This window comes from Lycorma delicatula, chromosome 7 (genome assembly GCF_047948215.1).
Source record: "Lycorma delicatula isolate Av1 chromosome 7, ASM4794821v1, whole genome shotgun sequence".
Classification (NCBI taxonomy): Eukaryota; Metazoa; Arthropoda; class Insecta; order Hemiptera; family Fulgoridae; genus Lycorma; species Lycorma delicatula.
This window is the reverse complement of record NC_134461.1, coordinates 142,434,646-142,451,866: the sequence shown is the minus strand read 5'-3', so window position 1 is coordinate 142,451,866 and position 17,221 is coordinate 142,434,646. Positions and strand designations below refer to the sequence as shown.

Sequence of the window (17,221 nt, the reverse complement as noted above, 5' to 3'; positions counted from 1 at the left end):
ACGATTTTCGAAATATTATATGTGCTTAAAAAACGCCTTTCAAATGGCTTCGTTTGGAGAATTTATCAGTAATAATATTCTCACAACCATTAGGAAAATGAACAAAGCGTCGGTCCGGATGAAAGGCCGAGACGCTACCACTCGCGCCATGTAGGAGGCCGGCTGGTATTTTAACTTAAAAATGTAACAATTTAACGAATCAAGTGTCATTTGAAATCCATACAGTTTATCATTATTACTGTGTAACTGCGTGAAGCAAATTGAATCCCATTTCATCAGTTGTTAGAGTGATATTACATATTTACGTATGTACTTATTGTGTCATACCTTTGTTACAGATAACCTGACACAAAAGATAATCACTCCAAAAAATTACATCTCAAGCCAGGCTTATTAAATTACGTTGTTTATTAAGGAGTATCGTGGGTTTATCACCTTTTTTGTTACCTTTTCGGAATTACCGATTCCTACAGATATGCTCGCCAAAACGTGGAATGAAGTGGACTATCGGTTGGATGTCTGCAAGGCAGTAATAGGTCCACATATTCAATTACATTAAATGGTAAAAAAAAAAACTTTTCTTTTTAATTGCATGTAATAAAACACATACATTTTCAATTCTAAGTGTAATAAAATCAATTTAATAGCCGAGTTCGTTTTAGTGCACCCGGTATGTTATTACAAAATTTTACTGTATAGAAAATAATTACTCTCAGAGAAAGCAAATCTTAATCAAAGCGGCTTTCATATGCTAATGGATTCTCAGTTTCCCATATTCTGAATTATATTTGTTACCTTATAAACTTTTATTTATGTTGGTGTCGTAATTTAACAATGTAAACCTATCTTTCGAGATTCAAGAAAAGTAATGAAAACAAATTTTCCATTCCCAAACATAATTAAAATTATGGTACACCGGGTCAGATATATTAGAAAAAAATGTGGGAAATTGCTTTTCCTATTATCTCTTTTTACAAACTGAATACACTCTTTCATATCAACATGCCAAGGCCGCTTGAATACATATATAACCAGTCATGCAAATGAGGCCTTCATTCTACAGAAATAACTGTATAAATAAATATCATTACTCTCAGAGAAAGAAACTGTACTAGTGAAAATTGTATCTCGGATGCTATACATGTAGGATAGTTATGAGAAAGATTGGGTTACTTAGCGTAAAGCGATAAATTTTCTTCGTCATGAAGTAAAGCATTCAATTGTAGATCTAATGTAATTTAAAAATAAAATAGTATTATTTTTGTAAATTATAAAAAAAAAAAAAATTTGATCAGTTATTTTACTCGTGGTAGAAACATATAAAATTATATACGATATTATACTAAATATAATTTTGATATTTTCGTTTTTTTTTTTTAGAATAATATTCTTTAGTTGAACATACTGTTGTAGCCGTAGTCAAGAAATAGAAGTAGATACAAAAATACTAATAGTAAAGAATGAACTTTATTTCCGACCGAAAGCAACAAGTCAATACGAGAATATTGTAACATACGCTATTTTAGTTGGAGCTAGATTTAAAGTTACCGTACCGTATAGGTTTATTCTGAATGCAATTCACGACGGCTGGAAAAGATTTTCCTAGTGTAACTATTTTACATTTATAGTCCTCTGCATATATGTGCTTTACGTAAATTATTCACACTGTATGCGAGTACAAGTCTGCCCATGGTAGACCAGTAACTAGAGAAACATTAAAAAATTATAAAAATGTAAACTAGAGCTGTTGTTATTACTTTTTATTTATTTTATTTATATAATGTTTTATTTTTATCGGTTACTGTTCTTTAAACTTCAAGAGAATCTAATGTTTTTTCATTCGTAAAAGGAATTTGTTGTTTAAAGATCTAAGATGACGTTATCTCAGATAAACGATTTTTCCTCAAATAGCAGTTCAACCATGCAGATAAGCAAAAGGAATGTAAAGAACTTTTCTATTTGTTTGGCTTTTTTTTGTATATATATTTTCTTGTTGAACTTCGTATGTTAAGTTAAAATTTAAAGCATTTTTAAATAAAATTGAAAAAATAATTTAATTTAGAACAGAACTAGTTTATTTTTTAAATCAGGGAAGTTGAAAACTCAATTTTCTTGTAACAAAGAATACATTTAAATAGTTTTTCCGTACTTGTATTTCGTACAACGTCTCTGTTTCTAAATCTATTATATTTTGCAAGCAGTAAGACACAGATTGATTAAGTGGTTTGTATTCGCGTGTTAATTTTTTTTATGAAGTACAATACATTTATATTTTTGTATTATATTAAATTAGAAAGATTGAGACTCGACTTTAATAGGTCTCTCAGTTCTAGATAGGGCTTTTATTCACTAATCGGTAGGAAACAGATATACAAGAATTAAAACAATAAGTAATTAAAACAAGCTTCTTTTAGGAAAACCATGCTGATCTCCAGAGTTACATAGACCGTTCACCCAGATCTTCACATCATAAGTGTGATCGTACCGATGAAATTTATTTACATCGTGAAATAATAATAAAAGAATTACGCTAATTTTTATTGTTTTTCCACTTAAATAATTAACAAGAAAAGTTGCAACGAGTTTAATTTTTCCAATTTTGTGGTTTATCATCAAACCCCATCAAAAAACATTTACCATTAGTATTTTATATACGGAGAAAGTTAACAATGTTCTAAGTATGCCCTTTTGATTTGTTAACACCTTTGGAATAATTCATCAAATTAATAGTTATTGAAAATTAGCTCCGATTGAATTTTATATACTTAAAATATCTGGGGAGGGGACAGCCTACTGAAAATTTTTGTCGCAAATATTATTCATTCTCTAGCACTTCATCATTACTAATTCTGCCTGTCTACTTTATCTTTTCCACCCTCCTCAGATCCATATTCCAAAAGCTTTTAATCTTTTACAATCTTCCTTTCGTAAAGTCCACCTCTCCGTCCCATATAATGTTACACTTACATACAAAACATTTGCTTAGTCTTTTCCTCAGATGCTTATCAACCTTACTACCGAACAACCTTGTCTTCCAATTATAAGCTTTTTTCCCCGTTGCAATTCTAGTTTTTATTTCCTTTGTACATCACATATCAAAATATCTTCTCTTCTAGGTTAACTAACATTCTTTTCTTATCCTTGCTCTCAAGATTCTAACCGTGGATTTTCGTATGAAAGACTTCCCTTACATACTCCTCCAGCATTTCTGTAAGTGCCTTGATATTTTATGCTAGCAATACCATGTCATCAGAAAATCTGATGACATGAAAATCTGAAAATCAGCAACACCTCTTTCAATCTTGTCTTCCTCCTACTCGATCCTATTTCCTACTTCCTGTTTCCTATTCCTATTCCTATTTCCTAGTTCTATTTCCTGTTTCTATCTCTATTTCCTATTCGAACTTTCTCTTTCTTTTTCTTTCTCTTTCCTTCCAAGCAATACCTTTAATTTTTAGAATTACCATTTGTTTATCCCATTGTACTCGATCAAGATTTACGAAAACTGTATACACATCTCTTCCTTTCTCAATGTTTTCATCAATCTCATCTTTCATCAATATTTTTCAGTAATCCAATTGCGTCCATGTATTTCTTCCATTCTGAATTGTTCTTCAGCAATTTATTTGCAAAGTCTGCTAGTTTGTTCAAAGCCCTAAGAAGCACTTTTGGTGTGTGAGACATCAGGTTTATGGTTCTGAATTCCACACGCTTTTATTGCATAATTTTTCTTTTCGATTTCTATCATCGTATTTGATATAGATAATAAAATGGTAATGGCATAAGTAAAAACCAGTGTTTGTATATTTGAAATATTGGTGGGAAGGGGTGGATTTAAAACAATGTTTTGCACATGTTAGTAGGATATAGAATAGTAATAAAAAGTTAAGAAAAAATATATTCTTTGGATACTTATCGTGATCTGATCCTTTCCCTATTTTTCTATATTATACCACACATTAGAGGAATTTAAAAAAAATTTATTAGATTATATCCCCAAATACAGAAGTGACGAAATTTGTAATTTCATTTTTTTTTTGACAATCTGGTCTTATTGTATTAAGCGAAACAGAGGCAAAAACCAGAGGCACTTATTTGTAAGGCGTTTTCTGCCAATCGTGAGACGCTTCATAGTCCCCTGAATCAGAAGCAAAAGAGAATATATATATATGTATATATATTTCAATGAGTCTTTTCATTTCTATTGCAGTACATTCCCTCAATTCTATTCCATATTACTGTATTATAATACAATAATATGGAATAATTTCCTGATTATATATAATCAGAAAAGTAAATGTAGTACTGCAGAAAAATAGTTTTTATTTTATTTACTAACGATTCTCCTATTTACGTCAAAACACTTAATTACCTTTAGTCTATTAAATTATTGTTTATAAAAAATAGCTCGCTTATAAAAAAATTTTACTATGTATACCTTAGCTGTACTAATTAGCGAAAAAAAAAAGTGTAGTTCACTTTAAACAAATAGAAGGGTTCTCATATGGACACACATTTGCGCGTTATTGTACGTGAGAATGTCTGACATTTTTCTATGAATATATAAGATACATACAAGCTTTGAAAATTCCAATGAAACAACGTGGAGATTCATTTGAATGCGTTGAAGAAATAACTTTTGCAGAAAATACGAAAGGGAAAATTCCAGTCTCTATTCAACTCATACATTGTAAAAGTTTCCCTATTTGTTTGAGCGACGACATCTACTGTGTTTGTTTGTTCAGCTTGATGAAACTTGTTTAAAAAAAAAAAAAAAAAAAGCAGCAATATTGCAGATGAATCTTTTTTAAATAACATTCGTCTACTTCTTTTGTGGAAGATTTATAATGTATATAATTTTAATTTACAATATTACCTTAAAATTTTATTATTACAATATCCCTTAAATATTTTATTAATTAAAAAAAAAAATTATAATTTGACTAATAAAAGAAATTATTTACCTTAGATTTTATAATTTTGTAAATAGAAATCATGCAAATGTCATAGGCGAATTGAAAAATCAGGTTTATTGTAAAGAGCACCGTCATTTATAATGCTCCGGCAAATTGGAAAATTATTTAGTAATTTCTAAATCAGCCTGATATTTTTCAGGCTTAGACCGATCCATATAACTTTAGGCAAATTATAAAATGTATTGGCACATTTTTTAATTAGCGTTAAGTAAGAGTGTTGGTTTATAAGCTTGCGTATAAACATACGCATACAAACAAACACTCGTTTCTTCAACTTTATTTGACGTCAAAGGAAAATAAACAATTACTTGGAAACCAGCAGACTTTTAATTGTCAGTATATTATGTGGTTAACTTGCATCGGTAAGTCGATCCGTGGAACCAACAGTGTACTCGTACACTTTTTTTAAAAAACAAATCTCATTTTTAATTTTAATTATTTTTATTTATGATATTAATTTTTCTATTAATGAATGATTTAATTAGTTACGTGGTCATTTCAAAATGAATTCGATAAACCGAGTTTCTAATAACTACAGCAAGGTTTTTTAAAATTCATTATAGAGCAAAGACAAAAATAATAAGTAAACGTACATCTTTGGTTACTATTTTTTGTTAAATCATGTAAACTAACGGAAATGGAGATACACCCTAGTCATATTTAATGATCATTCCCATTAAGACACATGAGGCGGCTACATGTTCAGTGTTCATTTTGCAGTAGATTACTGTCGCTCTCTAAATAATTCATCATATTTTCATTTTTTTCTATAAACAAATGTTTATTTTTTAACCTTTTAACCTTTAACTTTTTTTTACCTTTTAGCCTTTTTTTATTCAATTTTATTTTATTATGCTAGTTATATTCATTATCAGTCCAAACTTAATAACGTGGTATTTATACCATTACTAGTGGACCCCGGCAACGCTTCGCTTTTGCCAGAATGTTTATCACAGTTCAAACCTCACCAATCTCACTACTACATAAATCATTAAATCTGATGCGAACACCACATGACTTCCTTATACGCCTGTTAAATTACATATACACATTCTTTAAAAATGAATAGTACATAAAATTATTAATTATTAAATTAAAAATTGTAAAAAAGGAAAAGTAAATGAAGTCTGATTCAAATCGATGTGCTTTCCCCTTTGTATGATCCAGATACTTCATTAATTAAAATTAATTATTTAATGACTATTAACCATTATTTGACTATAGAACCAATGAAAATAAGTATCTCTTATGATAGATACATCGTTGAAAAGCTCTCAAATAAGGACTTATTACTGCAGTTAAGAAAAAGTTTAAAATCCAATTTTTGGGGGATTTTGGGCTTTTTTGGACACTTTTGGTTCAATCCATTGAAATCAAAAGGGAAGATACACAGCTAGATGTTACGGCAGTCCTAAATTCAAAATTTCAACATCATACGGCTAATCGTACATCACCCCGAAACTAGTCAAAATGGATATTTCCGATGAAATCTGAAAACCGAAATTTTTCCCGATCGCAATACTTCCTTTACTTCCTACAAGGAAGTAAAAACGTATAAATAAATTACGTAAAACTTCTTTTACTGAATATAATGTCGTATATATCTACAGATATCGTCTATAGCGATTGTTGATATGTCATTATTGACTTCCTGAGACAGTTATTATGTGAATAAATATAAGGAACAAGTAAACACTCCCGGAAAAAATAGTAATAAATTGTGAAATTTTCAGCGAAATCGCTGAAAAAGTAGTTAACGAAGATTTTTTTTTTTATTTGTGTAAATTTTATAGAGATGTTTATTTATTTATAGAGATTTATTTTATTTTATTTTATAGAGATATTTTCCTGTTACATACAAACTTAAATTTTTATTTTTTACGTTTATCAATAGTGACAACAAACTCACCCATCCAAAAATAATAACTGGTGAACGTTAACGAATTAGAAACATATTTTAATTAAAACATAATTTTTTATATAAAAAGATAATTCGTAAATTAGTGTAAAAACAGTAAACAAAAGATAAATATAACCCGAGTGATACGTATATTACCGGTTATGCAATAACCGGTTATTCTCAGTTTATTAAACTGAGAATAATTTTGCACATCTTAATATTTTTAAATAAAAATTGTGAAAAAGTCAAAAAAGATTTAAAAAAAAGAAAGACATGCTACGTAAAATCCTACTAAATAATTCAACGCCTACTAGACAATTGATTGTGTGGAATTATCAATGTTCGTGTTACAGCAAAAGACCGAAATTATAAAATGTTATTACCGATGAATATCGACAAGTAGCAAATATAATTTCGATCTTTCTCTGAAAGACCGAAATATTTTCTTATATTATAATACATTCGGACCTTCGCCGGCCGGTATATGTCGACAAGCACAGGTAAGCTCTGATAAGGTCTAAACGATAACTAGAAATTAAGAAATACATCATCCAATACCTATCTATTAGTATATGTATTAGGTAAATAGATATCGAATTATGATTCATAATATTTTGTTAATTTTGGAAAATTTTGATTTGAATGAGATGTGGTTTCAACAGAATGATGCCACACGCCAAACAGCAGCCGAAACAATTCAGTTATTGCATCATAAATTTGGTGAGTTGATAATTTCGCGAAATGGTAATGTCAATTGCGCAAAAAGATCGTGTGATTTGACTTCAATATACTTTTTTCTCTGGGGTTATGTTAGATCATAAGTCTACAGCAACAAACCGCTATCGATCGATGACTTGAAAGTCAATATTCGACGCTTTATTTTGGGAATTCCAAGCTGATTTGTGGGAAAGAGTCGCGCAAAATATTGTTGAGAGAAATGGCTATGTCAAGAAAAGCCGTGGAGGAACTATGAATGTTATTATTTATCGAATATAATGTAATAAGCTTCAAAATAAAAGAATTCGATGACGTTTCATATATTTTTTTTATTGCAATTTTACATTTTGCACTGAAAATGAAATCCTTTAATTACTGTCTCTACTGTAAAGTAATTTTATATGTACTGTAATTAAATTTGTTCATATATTTTTTGCATTTGTTAGCTAGTTTAACTTTTAATTTTTAAAATACTGTTCAGTTTTCTTTTAGACACCTCATATTTGACTTATTTTGATTTGTTGATTAGTACGATGAGCTATTAACTGAAGCAGAAATTCGTATAGCTGAGTGTTAAATTAGAAGCCCTGAACTTTATCGGCAACTTGTTGCTAATATAGCCTTCGATCTTGGGGAATTTGGTTAATTCGTTGATTAACCAAATTCCTTGATTGAAAACACAATTGTATATAAATGGAATCAGAAATTTATTTTTAATTTTAATACGAATTCATTGCACTTTTATCATTTCCCAGCAGTCCAAACTGTGATATAAAAATCATAGATTAATTTGAGAAATCTATGATCCACGGTGACTTAGATTAACTGTTCTACACTTTTACTGCCTTGTAGAGTCAACGAAGTATTGTATTACAACGAAGTACTGTAATCGCAAAAATTACAGTACTTCGCAAAAATTACAGTACTTCGCAAAAATTACATTCTAAGCAAATCAGCCGTAGAAAGCAGCCTAAACCGTAGAAATCAGCCTAAGCAAATCTAAGTAGATTAGCCGTAGAATGTTGAAATTCTGGATTTAGGACTGTTATAACATCTAGTTGTGCACCTCTCCTTTTGATTGCAATCGATTGGATAAAAAAAAAGCCAAAAATAAAAAAATCGATTTTGAACTGTTCTTAACTGCAGTAATATGCCCACGTTAAGAGTTTTCAGCGATATATCATAAGTGGTACTTATTTTCATCGGTTCCAGAGTTTGAATCTTATATTAATAATTATTAACCTCAAACTACTTCTCTGCATAATCGCCATATGAATTGAGACATATCGTAGCGATACACCAGCTTCAATATACCCTCGTCATATTCTTCTGCCACCGTTGCATTTAGCCACTGATTAACGGCATTTTTAATTTCATCGTCACCCGCTACTTGCTTACCGCTCAAAAATTTAATTTCCCAAACAACGGTAATCAGAAGCTAAGTTCGAAATGTATGGTGGTGATCGTAAATTTTCCATCTAAATGTTCTCAGTAAATCACGCGTCGGACCCGACATATGGATGTGTATTACCATGCAGCAGGACGACGCCGTCGGTCAGCCGCCCGCGTCGCCGATTTCGCAGTAGGCTTCTGCATTTATAGTAGTTCAACGAGGCATGAACCCAATCAGCAGCAGATCAAATCGATCCCAAAAACTATGGCCATCAGTTTTGTGTCCAAATGGCCGTTGACCTTTGTCGGTTTATTTGATGATAAGAGGATGCCATCACTTGACTGCCGTTTTCTCTCTGGTGTGTTATACGAAATCCACGTTTCATTGCCGGTAACAATTGAATTAAGGAACTCATCAGAAGTCCTTGGTGATTATCGAAGCCCTCCCCGAACGTTCTTCATCGTGCACATTAACTGTGTTATTTTTAAACCTTTCACACTATTTTCGGACGTTTCTTACATTCATTACGTTATCACCGTAAACAGCAGCCAACTGCCTATGAATTTTAGCCGGCTTAACGCTTTGATGGTTTAAAAATCTTGTGATTCCCAAGTATTTCACAGTCGGTGGCAACATCAATTTTCCGAACCAACTTTCAGGAGATAAATTTCCCAGCGGTCTTTACTTTGAGATGTTCTATATGTAATGTAATAGGCGTACAAGGAAGTCCTGTGGTATCCACATCAGATTTTCAATTTCTGTACTATTTGCACACACATTATCATCTCTTACTTTCACCTTTTTTTTACTTTCTATCCTGTAGAAAGTATTTCTATTTTTATTTATAAAAAAATAATTTTTGAAACCTTAAGATTAAATTTTGAAATATCCTGTAATGTTGATTAATATGTAAGGGTATTATATCTTCTTGCCGCTGCATGATCATACTGCTTCTCTATTTATTCTATAATTTTTTAACTTTTTTCTATGAAGTTATTGTTCTATAGACACCTCATTGTTTTTACTAAATATTTAAAATACGTTAACACTATTTCTCTAATTTGAAGCATTTTCTTACTCTTTTACATTATAAATATAAATTTTAAAAAACAGTAATTCGATTTTTGTTTCGCTAATCCTTTTCTACTTTGTTTGCTAATTTAGGCAAATAAGAATTTTTACGTACATTTTATTATTTACGAACATAAATATATTTATGAGTATGTGTTAACTCCTGCTTACTTTTACATTAAAAAATTAACCCAAGAAAAACTTTAAAACCGTCCTGAGGGAATTCACACGAGTAGCTCCAACCGGCCGTAACATTAGGCTCTCTATATGTTGTCTGCCCACCCACTTATCTATTATTCTGTCTTTATGTCCCGTCTCACATTCTTGTCACGTATGAATGGCCTATCCGATTTTTCTTCTAAAGTTGCTGAATGAGGTTTCCTATGATCCCAGCTAAATCTTTGAACTAAGCTTTATTAGAACAAGTTTGACTTTCAAGAAGATACATTCATATTTAAAACAAATTACTGACTGCATTATAAATTATTTTAAAATTATTTTAATATTAGATGGAAAACTCTTTAAGAATGACAGAATAATTAAAATATTAAATTTTAAAATGTAAAAAAAAAAATAAAATTTATCCTAGCATAAAGTATCGCTATTCAGTTTCTAGACATAAACTAATTCTTCTTCGCCATCAAGCAATCTTGCACAAGAATTGATTGATTGCAAGAATTGAATATCATCTACTTTAGCATTATATATTTAACGTTTATTTTTTTACATTAGCAGTACTTAAATTTTTTTTAAATTTTCATTTTTTAAATGGAAGTGTGTTACGTTTTATGGATTTAAGCTAAATTTACATCATACCTAAATACTCGTATCTGTTAATTTTGTTAAAATCATGAAAATGAGTTTCTATTTTTTAAATACTGTTTTTTACGAAAAAACCAACAATATTTTTCAATGATTAGTAGGTCACATGTGTTATATTATTAAAAAAAGGAGGATTATTTAATAAATGCCACCTAAAAATTGTTGCATATTATGTAATAAAATGTTGTTTCAAAGGTAATAAAACAACAATGTGTATTATATTACAGGGTTTGGTTTTTTATTTTTTTTTTTTATACATTATAAAATACCATGTTTGTATGGATACCACATTTTTATGGATTTATAACGTAATGTACCTTTTACAAAACGTATCTGGGATAATACATGTATTGTTTTAGGTATCCTCACACATCCATTCACATGAACAAACACAGACTCATAGACTATATATATATATATATATATATATATATATATATTAGCTGGTAGGCTATCGGAAATGGTTGAAGTTATGAGTATAACACTGGTGTGGTTTAAAGTAATAAAAACACTTTTTTATAGCTATTCATACATACACAGCAGCTAGTATTATATATCACGGTTGGTCTACATTTATATATATATATATATATATATATAAAATGTGCGTAGGACCCGATTGTATGTATACAGATGTTAGAAATACCCCACCGGCTTATGTAGTAAATCTATAAATCTGTGCCATTTTACTAGAATATTTATCACAAAATATTATAACATGAAATGATAGTACTGAACAAATATTTTAAAAATACTTCTTTATATATAACAAAACCACGATAATAAAAATTTAATCTATGTTTAAAATCAAACAGTGAAATTTTGTATTAAAATCCACTAAAAGAAATTACTTAACTGAATAAATCCAGGATTTGATTAATAACCTGAATTTTATTACTTTATTATTATAAAATTATATTTGTATAAAAATAATTTGTTTAAAATTATTATTTTTTACTTCCTTGTAACGAAGTAAAGGAAGTAGTATTGTGATCGCGAAAAATTTCGATTTTCAGATTTCAACAGAAATTCAATTTTGACCATCCCTGAATCCATTTTGACTAGTTTCGGTAAATCGTACGTACGCATCTCACGCATTACTCAAAAACGATTACCCGTAGGATGTTGAAATTTTGTATTCAGCACTGTTGTAACATCTAGTTGTGCACCTCCTCTTTTGATTGCAATCGATTGACCAAAATCCAGAATTTGTATTTTGGACTTTTTCTTAACAGCAATAATAAGCCCTCATTGAGGGCTTTTCAATAATATGATCATAAGTGTTACTTATTTTCATAGGTTCCAGAATTATAGCCAAATAAAACTTTAATGAAATATTTGGATTTTACACAGGATTTTACATCGTTCAAATCCAATAATTTTTTTAAATTAAAATATATTGATTTATTAATAATTATTTAATGTAAAATTTTTTTTACGATCAGAGGTTAATTTACATTAGATAATAATTCAACAATAGCAATAAAAAAAAATATGAAAAAATCAGAAGTTATTAGTAAAATAAAATTTTGTGTACTTTTAAAAATGTGTGTATGTAATTTAAGGCGTACAAGAAAGTAATGTGGTATCCATATCAGATTTGGTGAAACATTTCATAATTTAATATTAATGGAAAATTATAATTTAGTTTTATTTATGCATTTGTTTCGGTCTACTTGATAATAAATATCGCTATATAATAAGTGTTTCGTTTTTGTTCTCATTTTGTTGATGGTTACGTCATAATTTAAAAAAACATAGTATGAGATACATATAAGACTTCCATTTATTTAAAGCGTAGTAACGGACTTTTACTCTAACCTAATATTTCAGGTAATGTTGAATTAATATTAAAAATATTTTTGCAATTTTGTTAACTGTCCACTTTTATTAAAAAAAATGGAAGATCGTATTTCATTTTCAAATGAAATAAGTTTAAATGAAGTACAGAAATAATATGTATATGTAATTTAATAAGTGTACAAAAGGAAGTCATATCAAATTTCTTTTTTTTTGTTATAGAGTGGGCATCAAGCAGCTATGGTCATTATTCCGGTGGAAATTGGTAGCGTATGAAAAGATGCCACTTTTGACCGTGATTCGAACCGGGAATCTCCGCACAAAATACGCAGGTATCATTCTGTAGGAATCACTTAAAAGTTTGAAACCCTTAATATTAGAAAAACAATTATAATATTTATATAATAAATATAAGAACAATAATAAAAAATAATGTTTCACTTAAACGGAACATTTTTTTTTACCATCTTAAAAATTAATTTAATACCTGTCTGTATTACAGTTTTAATTTAAATTTTTATTTCGAGACAATATTTTTTCTTAAAAATTTTTCACATTAATGAGAAAGGTAAACATTATTAAAGCGATGTTTTAACGTGATTCAAAAAATGGTTTCCTAATGTAATTAATAATTTACTTTTTTCAGATTGTCCTTAGAATATCCTAGAAGGAATGCTAATAGGCGTTTTCAACAAAAAAATTTCTTATTCTGAATGTAAAGGTCCTTTTTTTTAAAAAATCAGAACCTCGAAAAAATAATATAAAGACGATGTAGGTAAAACTAAGACTAGTAAAATTGCGGGCTCACTGGAATAGATTCTGGCTGCTGAGTACTCCCACGACATTAAAAATGTGCTCGAGAAACCTCCATCACCGAGCAACAGAAGAAATCAAGTAATCTTAACTCGGCTAAGGATTGGACACACCAGGCTTACCCTCGCTCACCTACTTGCCTCTCCTCAGAAGATCTGTGAGGCTTGCAAGTTCAAGTGGTCCGTGTACCACCTGCGATAGGGGAGTTATGACAGTTTTACGCGAGAGTATTTTACGAGGAAGTCAGTGAAGGAGTGTATTTCCAGTGCAGGTTCGATGCGATTAAGGAAACGTCACAAGTAATTACAGTATATGAAAACAAGAAATGGTTCGTTGAGTTCCCGTTAGATAAGTGAAAGAGATTTATGAACAGCAAAGATATTTGCTGTAAAAGAACTGTAATATTGTTGTTAATGCAAGACTGTAGGTTAAAAGTGTTAAGGCTAGCGTCATGCTAATGTCTTTTATCAATGTTATCAGTGAGGGCTAACGACCACTATAACCAGATTTGATGCTGGGGTACTTGGGGTTTCAAAATCCAATAATTTATTGCGTTATTTTGTTTTTATAATAAATCTCTCCCCCATTTCCACCCCATGGTCCGATTTTCGATTTTGGCTGTTACCGAACTCGACCGAGATTTTCGGATTTGAAAGTAATTGGCGCAAAATTTCGGCAGTTAAATGAAAAATTGTAATGAATAAAAAATAGTAATAAATAATAATAATAAATAAATAATAAATAAGTAATAAAATAATAATAAATAGTAATAAAAATAGTAAAAAAGTAATGAAAAATAGTTTTTCGTTATATTTTTATATTTTAGGTAGATTTAAAAAATGGGGTCTTTCAACACCCCATTTTTCCACCCTCTGAGCCAATGGTTGGTGATATCAAAAAAATTAAGTTTTAGGCCTTTATCCAAAAAAATCATTGGAATTTTAATAAATTCGATATTTTACTTCGAATATTTTTTATTTTTTTTTAATTCGATTATAGTTGTTAACGAACTCGACTGAAATTTGGGTTGAGTTTTTTTTTTGAGAGAAAATTTGAAAGTGATTGGCGAAAACTTACTGCGGTTATGTATATATATAATCTTCGAGTTTCACACCCCCAGACCCCAAAACCACCATCAGTTCAAACTTTTGAATATATATGTATATACATATGTACGTCGAAATTTTTGGTAAGTCGAATCACGGTACCCATTACAATAGGTAGCTTTTTTATGAAAAAGAAATCTACCTAATTGAGCTAACATGTCTTTGTTCTCCTACGTTGAGCTTCATCTAGTACATAAGCACCCTGCCAACAACAGATTCTTTTTGCATATGTAAAATCACAAACCGATCCTTTTTTATAAAACTTTCTCTTTTTACTTTCTTGTACAAAATGCTAAGACGTATTGTAATCGAGAAAAATTTTGGTTTTCAGTCAACGGAAAAATTCACGACTAGTTTCGTCGTGAAGTCTGTACGTACGTATTGTATTCGTACGTACTTAACTTATCTCGCGTAACTCAAAAACGATTAGCCGTAGGTTGTTAAAATTTTGGATTTAGGATTATTTTAACATCTAGTTGTGCACCTCCTCTTTTGATTATAATCGATTGAACCAAAAGCGTCCAAAAACGTCCAAAATTAAAAAAAAATTGGTTTTTGGATATTTTCTCCAGTAACAAGCCTTCATTAAGAGCTTTTTAACGATGTATAACAAATGGTACTTAATGAGTAAGTTATCATCATTAAGAAATATAAATGATTAACAGACATTCCATGGCGGAGTGGTAGAGGGCTGTTTCTTTAATCTGTAAGGTTTTGGTTTCAAATACTATTTGGTATTATTCATACGTTAAAAGGTTAATTAAAAAACTTATGGAATGATATAATCTTGTTTTTTCTGAAGAAAATTTATCAATCAATTGTTTAAAAATAAATAATTTTATGAAAACAATTTGATCAAAATTATACGAAGAGTTTTTCGAAATTTTGAAATTTTTTAAAATTTTCGTTCTTTTTTAATAGATTAATAGTTTTGCACTTAGCTGAGATTTACGTTGTGTGTTCGCTTTCAACTCTCCATAAATAAATTATTCGTTTTGTTCCATGTAAAATAAGTAAAGAAGAATTAAATATAAAAATTATGATTTATGATTTTCTTTTATAATTATTACAGAAGAAAATATAAAAAATCACTATCTTTCCGCATTTTGACAGAAACGTTGAGAAAATATAGACTAGTTTGATATAAAATAACAAAAAAAAGAAGAGATAAAAGGAGAGTGATGAACTTACAGGTAAAAGAGTAAAGGGATTGAATATACTGTTCGGAAAAGGAGTCTGAGAAAGAACTTAAATATTTCAAGCGTTCGCCTCTCTACTTCGTTTCATCATCAAAACACTGTACCGACTCCAAGACCTAGTTCCGGTTAAAAATCCCGCAAATAATCTTTTCTATCACAAATATAGTAAAACATATAACAGTAGCACTTGAAATACACTCTTTTATCGCTTTATTCTTGAAAAACACTGTATCTTATTCATAGATTTATTCGTTTAAGTGAAACATTTGTAATATTCTAAAGAATAAAACTGTTATATTTTATCTGCAGTAAAATATTACATTTAGATATTAATATATCTATATATATATTAATATATATATTAATATTTTTATTTTTCTGACAATATAGTCGCTGAATATAATATTCAAATGGAACCGTGTAATTATAATTCTGCGATTTAGTGTGAATTTCAGTTTCTCTGTTATTAATTATACGAGCTCTAATTCAAAAGTTTTATGGACAATTAATTTTTGTCTAAATAGGTAATTATCGTACGTTGCATTGTAAAGATTAAAAAGTAACGAGGATAGGGAACATCCTTGTCAGGCTCACACTTTTTTTTTACTGCTTCTCTCTTTATGTTCTTCGTTTATTACTATTGCAGTTTGGCTCCTATAATTGTTCTATCTCTATACTTGAACCCTAAATTTTTTTTAAATTATCAAATGCCTTTTCTAAGTCTATAAAGTCATGTATGTTGGTTTTTTTATTTAATCTTCCTTCTACTATTAATCTGAGCGCTAATATTGCTTCCCTTGTTCCTGTACTTTTCCTGAAACGAAATTGGTTTTCTCCTAACATTTCTTTAAGCACTCTCCTTCTCTTGTACAGAATTCTAGTACAGATTTTTTACGCATGAGTAGTTAAGCTAATTATTCTTTATTCTTCACCTTTTTCTGCTCCTGCTTTCTTTGGTATCATGACAATAACACTCGTTTGAAGTCTGACGGAACTTTCCCTTTTTCGTAAATATTCCACACAAATTTTTATAATTTGTAATTCTGCAGGCGTCCCATCTATCCCAGGAGTCAGATCTCAGTTATATTTCCCTTTTCATCCTCTTCGACACCAGTTTCTAATTCATTTTCTCCGTATAACTAACTCTTCAGTATATTCCACCTAGCTATCGATCTTTTCTTTCGTATAAATCGGTGTACCATCTTTCTTTAACACATTATTAAATTTTAACTTATGTACCACAAAATTCTTAACTTTCTGTATGCTCAGTCTATTTTATCAAAAATCATTTTCTTCCAACTTCTGATCGTTTTCCTTTAATTCACTTTTCTTTCGGTAATTTGCACTTCCTGTTTTTTTTTTTTATCACTTCATCACTAGTATTCTTATACTTTCTATGTTCATCCATCAGCTGCATCATATGC

General features: G+C 29.6%; 1 protein-coding gene across 1 annotated transcript in view; it reads right to left on the bottom strand.

Annotated features, from left to right (window-relative positions):
* LOC142328123 (cell adhesion molecule 1-like) overlaps positions 1 to 17,221 on the bottom strand; it is a 615,871-nt gene that overhangs the window by 240,669 nt on the left and 357,981 nt on the right. The gene's annotated exons all lie outside the window — the stretch shown is intronic.